The sequence below is a fragment of the Papio anubis genome, chromosome 4, assembly GCF_008728515.1.
Source record: "Papio anubis isolate 15944 chromosome 4, Panubis1.0, whole genome shotgun sequence".
NCBI classification, from domain to species: Eukaryota; Metazoa; Chordata; class Mammalia; order Primates; family Cercopithecidae; genus Papio; species Papio anubis.
The window spans coordinates 93,654,774-93,664,777 of NC_044979.1; the positions used below are offsets into that span (position 1 = coordinate 93,654,774).

The 10,004-nt window shown below is 44.2% G+C and overlaps 1 pseudogene; it reads right to left on the reverse strand.

Moving 5' to 3' along the window:
- Window positions 1-3,721: 3,721 nt before the first annotated feature.
- LOC101006727 lies at window positions 3,722-5,244 on the reverse strand (annotated as a pseudogene).
- Between the last annotated feature and the right edge of the window lie 4,760 nt (window positions 5,245-10,004).

A 10,004-nucleotide genomic window follows, 5' to 3' on the forward strand; every position in this document is an offset into this window, starting at 1 on the left:
TTAGTTGAGCATTGTGGTGAGGGCCTGTGGCCTGGGTGACAGTGTGAGACCCTGTCTCTCTCCCTCTGTTTTTTCTTTTTTTTTTGAGATGATGTTTCACCATGTTGCCCAGCCTGGTCTTGAACTCCTGAGCTCAAGCTATCCTCCCACCTTGGCCTCCCAAAGTGCTAGGATTACAGGCACGAGCCACCGTGCCTAGCTAGACCCTGTCTCGAGAGAGAGAGAGAAAAAGCCCAGGTGCAGGGGCTCATTCCTGTAATCCCAACACTTTGGTAGGCCAGGATGGGAGGATTGCTTGAGCCCAGGAATTCAAGACCAGCCTGGGCAAGACAGTGAGACCCTCATCTCTACAAAAAATTAAAAAAAATTAGCCGGGCATGGTGGCATGTGCATGTATTCCCTGCTACTGGGGAGGCTGAAGTGGGAGAATCCCTTGAACCTGGGAGATAGAGGCTGCAATGAGCTGTGATTGCATCACTGCACTCCAGCCTGGGTGACAGAGTGGGACTCTGTCTCTACAACAACAACAACAACAACAACAACAACAACAACAACACAGAAGAGATAGGAGTTCTCAAATGTTGCCCAGGTTGGATGCTGGATCTGAACTCTTGGACTCAAATGATCCTGTCTCAGCCTCCTGAGTAGTTGGGACTGTAAGTGTGTGCCACTGTGCCCAGCAAAAATCAGACTTTTTATTATCTAACAGTGACCAGATAAGTCACAGGGCTTGCTTCTAAAGCAAGTCATCCCTCTAGAACAGGTTTGAATGAAAAGTGGAGAAAAGAAAGCCAGTTGTTTTTCCAAATATAACTGTGAGTCCCACCTGTTCAGTGTATCACCTATATTCATTTCTTTTTTATTTTTTTTAAATTTCTTTTTCACCTATATTCATTTCTAATATGACATAATAATAGAGTTTATCTCCTAGGTTGTTGAGAAAGTAATGCAAATAAAATGCTCAGCACAGTATCTGATACAAGGAATGAGGTCATCTTAGACCATCTAGCCCCAGTCAGACTGCCTGATGATTGCAGCTGCATAAGTGATTCCAAGTAAGACTGGTAGGAGAACCACACAGCCGAACTCAACCCAAATCACTGATCCTTAGAACTGAAAGGCCTTGGAGCCAGGTGTGGTGGCTCATGCCTGTAATCCTAGCACTTTGGGAGGCTGAGGAAGGAGGATCCCTTGAGCCCAGGAGTTCAAGACCAGCCTGGGCAACATAGGGGGACCCTGTCTCTTAAAAAAAAAAAAGAACCTGATAGACCTTGGAAAAGAGCAGATGCAGAGGGAGCATGAAGAGTGATTGTTCCTGAAGGTATGGTCCTAAAGGATAGGACTCAGGCCAAGAGGTAGATGGAAGACAGATTTATTTTCAATATACAGAAGAACTTTAAAAATGAAGTTTCCTGAAGATTAAATAAAGTTCCTTTGAAAGTAGTGAGTTTACTATCACTTGAGTTTTTTGTTTTGTTTTGTTTTAAGCTGGATGACCTTCAAATGTCAGGGATAGTGTAGAATGAATGAATTCAAGTCTTGTATGGGTCCCTTTACCCTTATAGTGTTTGGAATCTAAGAAAACTCTGCACATCAATTTGGCCTGGAAGTTCTGAAAATACTTTCCTTTTATTTTTCACTATAGTAACAATTTTAAGTTTTCTATGAGTTTACAGCAATAAAGATGATTCATTAGAAACGTCTGTCAAAGCTATTCCTTTTTGTCCTTTTAGCTTATAAAATTGCAATTAGCCAAGTAAAATGACTTTATCCTTGGGATTTATCAAACACACATATATATACTTTTTTTTTTTTTTTTTTTGATACAGTGTTTTGCTCTTGTTGACCAGGCTGGAGTGCAATGGCACAAGCTCAGCTCACTGCAACCTCTGCCTCCCAGGTTGAAGCGAATCTCCTGCCTCAGCCTCCTGAGTAGCTGAAGATTACAGGCGTCCGACACCATGCCCAGCTAATTTTTTGTATTTTTAGTAGAGATGGGGTTTCACCATGTCAGCCAGGCTGGTCTGGAACTCCTGACCTTGGGAGATCCAACTGCCTCACCCTCCCAAAGTGTTGGTATTACAGGTATGAGCCACGGTGCCCAGCCATATATATATGGTGCCCAGCCATATATACATATATATAGAGAGAGAAAGTTTTTTTTTTTTTTTTAAAGAGACAGGGTCTCATTCTGTCGCCCAGGCTGGTGTGGTGGTGTGGTATGGCACTATTATAACTCACTGCAGCCTTGAACTCCGGGCCAAAAGCCATCCTTCTGCCCCAGTCTCCCAAAATGTTGGAATTACAGGCATGAGCCACCATGCCTGGCCTATTCAGAGGCTTTAATTTCTAAACCTAGCTCCTTATATGGAAAAAAGTTATAGTAATGAATTTTAAATAAAATTGCATTCATCATTTCATTTACTTTACATGGGGTAATTATTTTGAATTTTATAATAATGAACACAATGTAGGTAATTTTTGCAGTCAGGCAAATTAGTGAGAAAAGATACATATTTGTGCCTTCTGTTTGGTTAAAATCCATCTCACCGAATGTGTGTGAGCATGACCTTGAATCTGCTAGGAAAAATAATAGTCATTATGATCTTGATTATTTGAATGTTCACCTTTGCCTTTTTGCCCTTTATATCTGGGAGTTTTAGAGATTAAGATTTACTTTCTAGGCCAGGTGTGGTGGCTCATGCCTGTAATTCTAGCACTTTGGTACTCTCAGGGGGGCAGATTACCTGAGGTAGGGGGTCTGAGGCAAGCCTGACCAACATGGAGAAACCCTGCCTCTACTAAAATTCCAAAATTAGCTGGGCATGGTGGCACAAGCCTGTAATCCCACCTACTTGGGAGGCTGAGGCAGGAGAATCACTTGAACCCAGGAGGTGGAGGTTGCGGTGAGCCAAGATTGCACCATTGAGCTCCAGCCTGGGCAACAAGAGCAAAACTCCGTCTCAAAAAAAAAAAAAAAAAAAAAAAATTACTTTCTATAGGCAAGGCTTACATTTGAATTGGGGCAAGATGAGTTCCCAGCATAAGAAATAGAGAATTAAAATATTTGTCTTGGCCTAAACTCTTCTCTTTATTTTGCTTTTGGACTAGGAGTTTTTCTCATGGTTGACAGACCTCTCTCACATTCTGAAACCCTAAGAGGCAGGTTGGGCCTCTCCCTCCCCTGACCTGTCAGGACTCCTCCAGACCAAACCTTTTGGACTATTACTATGTGGAAAAAGAGAACTTCCATGAAGGGTCAGGCACTCCTCACAGCCCATTGGAAGGCACTTCCAGATTTAGGCCTTCCCAACAATGGTGCCCTTTAGGGAGGCTTACTTCACTTTTTTTTTTTTTTTTTTAAATTTTTGAGACAGGGTCTTGCTCTATTACCCAGGCTGGAGTGCAGTGGCATAATCTTGGCTTGCTGTAACCTCTGCCTCCCAGGCTCAAGCAATCCTTCTGTGTCACCTTCTTGAGTAGCTGGGAACCACAGGTGTGCACCACTATGCCCAACTAATTTTTTCTGGGGGTCAAATGAAGTACGTTATTTCATTTCACAAAATTCCTTATAAAACTTTACAAAATTCCTTATAAAACATGGGGTAGATGCCACCTGGTTATCTCACTGGGCGCCCATCCAACTCCGTATGAGGGGGCAGATGAGGGTGGAAAGTGTGTGAATGAAATAGCATTATGTACAAGGCAGGGGTTGAAGTGATAGGTACAAGTTCTTTCATATTTGCTATATTTCACATACTCACAGGTATACAGAAAACCAGGAGGAAGGAATGAACTCTGGTTCTGTTCTCTTTTATAAAAAAAGGACCAGTGTCCTGGACTGGACACCCACTGCTATAGAAGATGCAGGGGGGCGCAGGGCCTGATCGTCACAGACTGATATACCGACTGGAGTCTCATAACTTGTTAGGTGGCTCAGCCCAAAGGCAGGCAAAGAAAGGATGCTGAAGGGCTTCACCCAAGGTCAGCCGCTTAGCTGGTTCATACTCTAGCATGCTTTCCATCAGATTGAAGAGCTGGTGGTGTTCCTCTGCCTCTGAGGTCAGATACTGCCGCAGTGGTTTGCAGTTCTCACAAACATAGTGCCCAGCTGATGTGTTCTCATCTCAATCCAGGCGACCCCGGTAAAAATGTTTCTGCTTTCTTGTCTTTCAGATCATCCAGGAAGGGGTAGGACCCAAGATCCTTTCCATCATGGCTAGATGCCCTCTGTTGTCATGGATCTGGAAGAGGGTGAAGCGCACACAGTACTCAAAGAAGATGCAGCCTATACTCCACACATCACAAGGCTGTGACCAGCCCAACTCAAGGATGACCTCTGGTGCTCGGTAATGGCCAGTGGAGACAATGGTGCTATGGTGCTTATGGTCAAAGGTGGCACTGCCAAAGTCTCCCACCCGCACAGCTGTGCTCTTCACACTGCGCTCATCTCGCTTCTTCTCTAGGTTGTAGGTGAGCTCATAGTCTGAATTCACAAACAGAATCAGGTTTGAGGTCTGTATGCGTCAGCTTGTTATCATGGAGGAACTTGACAGCCTGGCACAGCTGGAAGGCCATGTGGCACACTTGGTAGATGGGGTAGGGCAGGTAGTTGTTGTCTTTGAGGAAATCGAAGGTGCTAAGGCCCAGAAGCTCAAAGGAGATGCACACGTGGCCATGGTAGTCAAACCAGTCAAACATCTGGACACAGAGGTTCTCGTTGTCAGGGTCTTTCTCGTTGATCTTCTCCAGCACGCTGATCTCAAGTCAAGCTGCTTCCTTACACTTCTCCACATTTTTAACCATCTTCAGGGCAACTCGAGTCCCACCCCTGCGATGGTCAACACATTGTACAACTCGGCCGAAGGTCCCCCTTCCTAAAGTGCTAACGATTTCATATCGCTCTTGTAGCCAGTCCCCGACGTGGTAGATGAGGCGGCCCTCAGCGTGGTCCTCTATACGCTTGGCTTTCCGGTGGCTGTGCTGCGAAGATGAGCGGCTAAATGTCCGGCTGCGCCTCCTCCGGACATGGTCACTGTCCTCTCGCCGCCGCCGTCGTGTCCGGTTATTACCACTTGACCAGGAGCGACTTCTTCGTCACTTATGTTTTCGGCTCCGATAGTGTTCACGGTGACTCCCCCGGCTGCCTCGCTCTGAGGGATGGTACCCTCGAGGATGAGGCATCGTTCTGGCGGCGAGGCCCGCGCGCGTGGCCCGCAGGAAGTCCATGATGGCGGCGGCACCCCAGCGGCGACGAAGTGCTGCTCCACCCCGCAACCCGAGACCCTGGGACCTCCCGCCCCATTCTCGGGCTCCGCTTCAGTCCTGCCCGCCTCTGCTTAACTGCCGGCCTGTTTCTAGTATTGGCGTTTTCAAAAACTCTGATGTAGCAATCAGTAGTCCTGGGTATCTGGGTTCACTTTGGGGATTGCTAAAGCAGCATATTCTTCAAAGGAACCGAATAACTGATTTAAGGTGAAGGAAGTAAAAACAATTTATGGAAAGTTGTTTTTTTCTTTAAACTTTTGGAAGCACTCTGCAAAATATATTTAGAAGCTGAATTACCATGGAATAGGTAATTTGGCCATAATTTGACTTAGCACATTGTAGAAAAGAATAGGGGAAATCATCAGACGGAGTCACTAAACTCTGAAGCTCCCAGGGGATCAGCTTTAGAGCCCTCTGTAAATTATCTGGGAGGGAGAATATGCAAACAATAAGAAAAATAAACTTAGTACAGTACTTTATTTTCAAAGTACTTTTCTACATATTTCAGGTCCAAAAAAATGTTATGTAGACAGATTGTTTGGGTACCACCCCCCTCCCTTCTCGGTGCCCTTTCAACAAACCCCACCCTCTCCCCAAAGTCTTCCTCCTGTTCAAAGGCGTTCTTGACAGTCAGATAAATGAATAATCCTGAAATCGGATTCATATTTTAGGAGACTGATCTCAGCTCAGTATTCTCTCCTATCACACCTGTGGTTTGCTGCTGTCCGTTTTACCTCTTTCCCCACCACACCCCCCAGATGGGATCTTGCTCTGTCGCCAAAGCTGAACACCATGGCTCACGTGTGTAATCCCAGAACTTTGGGAGGCTGAGGTGGGTGGATCACTTTAAACCAGGAGATCAAGACCAGCCTGGGCAATATGGTGAAACCCCGTCTTTACTAAAAAAATACAAAAAATTGGCTGAGCATGATGGTGTTCACTTGTAGTCCCACGTGATCAGGAGGCTGAGGTGGGAGGATGGCTTGGGTCTGGCAAGTTGAGGCTGCAAGTGAGCTGAAATCACACCACTGCACTCCAGCCTAGGTGACAGAATGAGACCCTGTCTCAAAAAAAAAAAAAAAAAAAAAAAAAAAAAGAAAAAGATAAAAAAATACGGAAGTAGGAAAAAAAAGTGTATATATATATATGTGTGTGTGTGTGTGTATATATATATATGGAAGTAGGTACTCCAATTCCAATTTTTTCTCCCAGTTCAGTTTCTAACTCTTTTCCTCAGAGACAACCATTAACCTCTGGAAAGGTTATTTTTTCTTATTACCATGATATTCTGAGCTTGCCTTTTAGGAATAGACTACTTTCTCCCCTATTATGGCATTGAGGAAGGTGACACTTTTCTATCTCGGGCCTGATATGAGTTGGCTGTGGTTATTCTCCTTGATTCCAAAAAGGAATGGCTTCAACTCTGATTGAATTAATTTGAGCAACTAATTATGTTCTTCTGATTCTAGGTCTTTCTTTGACAGATGAGTGGGTGGAGTTTGGCAATACCTCCCATTACTTCTAGGAAAATGGTTTCTAAAGTGAAAAGTGCTATAAAAGATCATAACAATTATTTTTATTATTATTATTATTTTCATCTCTTGAACCTTCTAAATTAATATACTCTTGTCTACCAAGGTGTGGAATACTATGGAAGTAACAGAAAATCTTGAAAGTTACATGAATCGTTAGACAGAGACCAGGAAAATCTCTGTCAGAGAGCCAAACAACATGTATTAAATATATACAGTGTCCAGAGATTTGTGTACTGGGGTTAGCAGAAAAATTCATTCATTCACACTTAATCTTAGCCAAAAGGCTGAGAAGTGATAATTCATTCACAATGTTTTTTTGTTTTTGTTTGCGTGTGTGCGTGTTTTTTTTTTTTTGTTTCTATTGCTCAGGCTGGAGTGCAGTGGCGCGATCTCGGCTCACTGCAACCTCCGCCTCCCGGGTTCAAGCAATTCTCCTGCCTCAGCCTCCTGAATAGTTGGGATTACAGGCACCGCCACCATGCCCAGCTAATTTTTGTATCTTAGTAGAGACTGGGTTTCACCATGTTGATGAGGCTGGTCGTGAACTCCTGACCTCAGGTGATCCCCCTGCCTTGGCCTCCCAACATGCTGGGATTACAGGTGTGAGCCATCATGCCTGGCGATTCACAATGTATTTATTTATTTATTTTTATTTATTTTTTTTGAGAGGAGTCTCACTCTGTTGCCCAGGCTGGAGTGCAGTGGCGCGATCTTGGCTCACTGCAAGCTCCGCCTCCGGGGTTCACACCATTCTCCTGCCTCAGCCTCCCCAGCAACTGGGACTACAGGCACACGCTGCCATGCCCGGCTAATTTTTTGTATTTTTAGTAGAGATGGGGTTTCACCGTGTTAGCCAGGATGGTCTCAATCTCCTAACCTTGTGATCCACCCGCCTCAGCCTCCTAAAGTGCTGGGATTACAGGTGTGAGCCACCGTGCCTGGCCACGATGTATTTATTGAGTGCTACTACAAGTGTTTGGAAACAGTGAATAGTGAGGTGTTTAGAATCAAATATAGGCCATTGGCTTAACATACATACTTTAGCATAAAGGACCATTTCATGAGTTACTTGCTTCAGTGTCTTTCTTTAATGCTTTAGTGTGCTTACAATGATAATAGTGGATGCAGAACCTGTGGATACAGACAGCCAACTACAAGACTTGAGCATCTGCAGATTCTGTTATACTATGGAGTCCTGGAATCAGTCCCCCATGGATACCAAGGGATGGCGGTACTGTGGAAACTATACACATCAGCTCACATTCTCATTGTAATCCTCACAATATCCTTTTGATGTACTCTTATTACTGACACTTTGCAGATGGGAAACGGAGGCTTAGAGAGGCTATGGAACTTGCCCAAGGTTACACAGTTGTAGCACTTGGAACTGAATGAAGGCAATCTGACTCCAGACCTCTACTCTTTATTTTTTAAACTGGGAAACATAACACACACGTGGAAAAATGCATAAACAATAAATACATAATCTAATGAGTTATTACAAAGCCCACAGCAGTGTAACTACCACCCATACCAAGGAATAGAAGATTTGTAGAATTCCAACCCTATTAGCTCCTCACACTCTCAAATCCCTCCTCACAGGACTCCTTTGGTCTCAGAGGTAGCCACTAATCTCCCTTTTATGATGATCAATTCCTTGCTTTTCTTTATAGTTTTAACACCTAAGTATACATTCTTTTTTTCCTGTTTTTGAACCTTACAAAAATGGAATAACACAGTATATATTATTTTGTGAATAGTTTCATTTTCTTAATAATTAAGTTTTTAGGATTCATCTATATTGTCGAATGTAGCTTGTTCCTATTTCCAAACTGCTGTATGAGTTTACTTTCCCTATGGCAAAGTATGAGAATTACCATTGCTCCACTGTGGTCAACATTTGTAATCGTCAATCTTTTTCTGTTTTAGCCATTCTGGTGGGTGGCGTGTTATTCTCTCATTGTGATTTAAATTTTCTTGTCCTCATATGAGGTTGATGCTTTTTCATATGTTTATTGGTTATTTGGATTTCTTCCTTAGTTAAGAGCCTGTTCAGCTCTTTTTCTTTTTCTTTTTTTTTTTTTTTTTTTTTTTTTTTTTGAGACGGAGTCTCACTGTGTCTCCCAGGCTGGAGTGCAGTGGCGAGATCTCGGCTCACTGCAAGCTCCGCCCCCCGGGTTCACGCCATTCTCCCGCCTCAGCCTCCCAAGTAGCTGGGACTACAGGCGCCCGCTACCGCGCCCGGCTAGTTTTTTTTTGTATTTTTAGTAGAGACGGGGTTTCACCATGTTAGCCAGGATAGTCTCGATCTCCTGACCTTGTGATCCACCCGCCTCGGCCTCCCAAAGTGCTGGGATTACAGGCTTGAGCCACCGCGCCCGGCCTATCTTTTTCTTTTTCTTTTATTTTCTTCCTTTTTTTCTTTTTTGAGACAGAGTCTCACTCTGTCGTACAGGCTGGAGTGCAGTGGCATGATCTTGGCTCATTGCAACCTCTGCTTCAGGCATGCATCAGCACATTGGGCTAGTTTTTGTATTTTTAGTAGAGACAGGGTTTTGCCATGTTGCCCAGGCTGGTCTCGAACTCCTGGCCTCAAGTGATTTGCCGACCTCGGCCTCCCAAAATGCTGGGATTACAGGTGTGAGCCACCGTGCTCAGCCTCAACTCTTTTTCTTATGATTATAGTTCTTTATATATTCTAGACACAAGACCTTTCTTGGTTATACATGTTGTAAATTAACTTCATACCTTCCTTCTTTCTCTTCTCTTCTCTTCTATTCTCTCCTCTCCTCTTTCTCTCTTTCTCCCTTCCTCTCCTCTTTCTCTCTTTCTCCCTTCCTCTTTCTTTCTCTCTCTCCTTCCTTCCTCCTTTCCTTCCTTCCTTCCTTCCTTCCTTCCTTCCTTCTTTCCTTCCTTCCTTTCTTTCTTTTCTTTCTTTCCTTCTTTCCTTCTTTCTTTCTTTTGATGGAGTTTCACTCTTATCACCCAGGCTGGAGTACAATGGCACAACCTCAGCTCACTGCAACCTTTGCCTCCCAGGTTCAAGCAATCCTTCTGCCTCAGCCTCCTGAGTAACTGGGATTACAGACGCCTGCCACCACACCCGGTTAATTTCTGTATTTTTAGTAGAGATGGGGTTTTACCATGTTGGCCAGGCTGGTCTCAAACTCCTGGCCTCAGGTGATCCACCCGCTTCGGCCT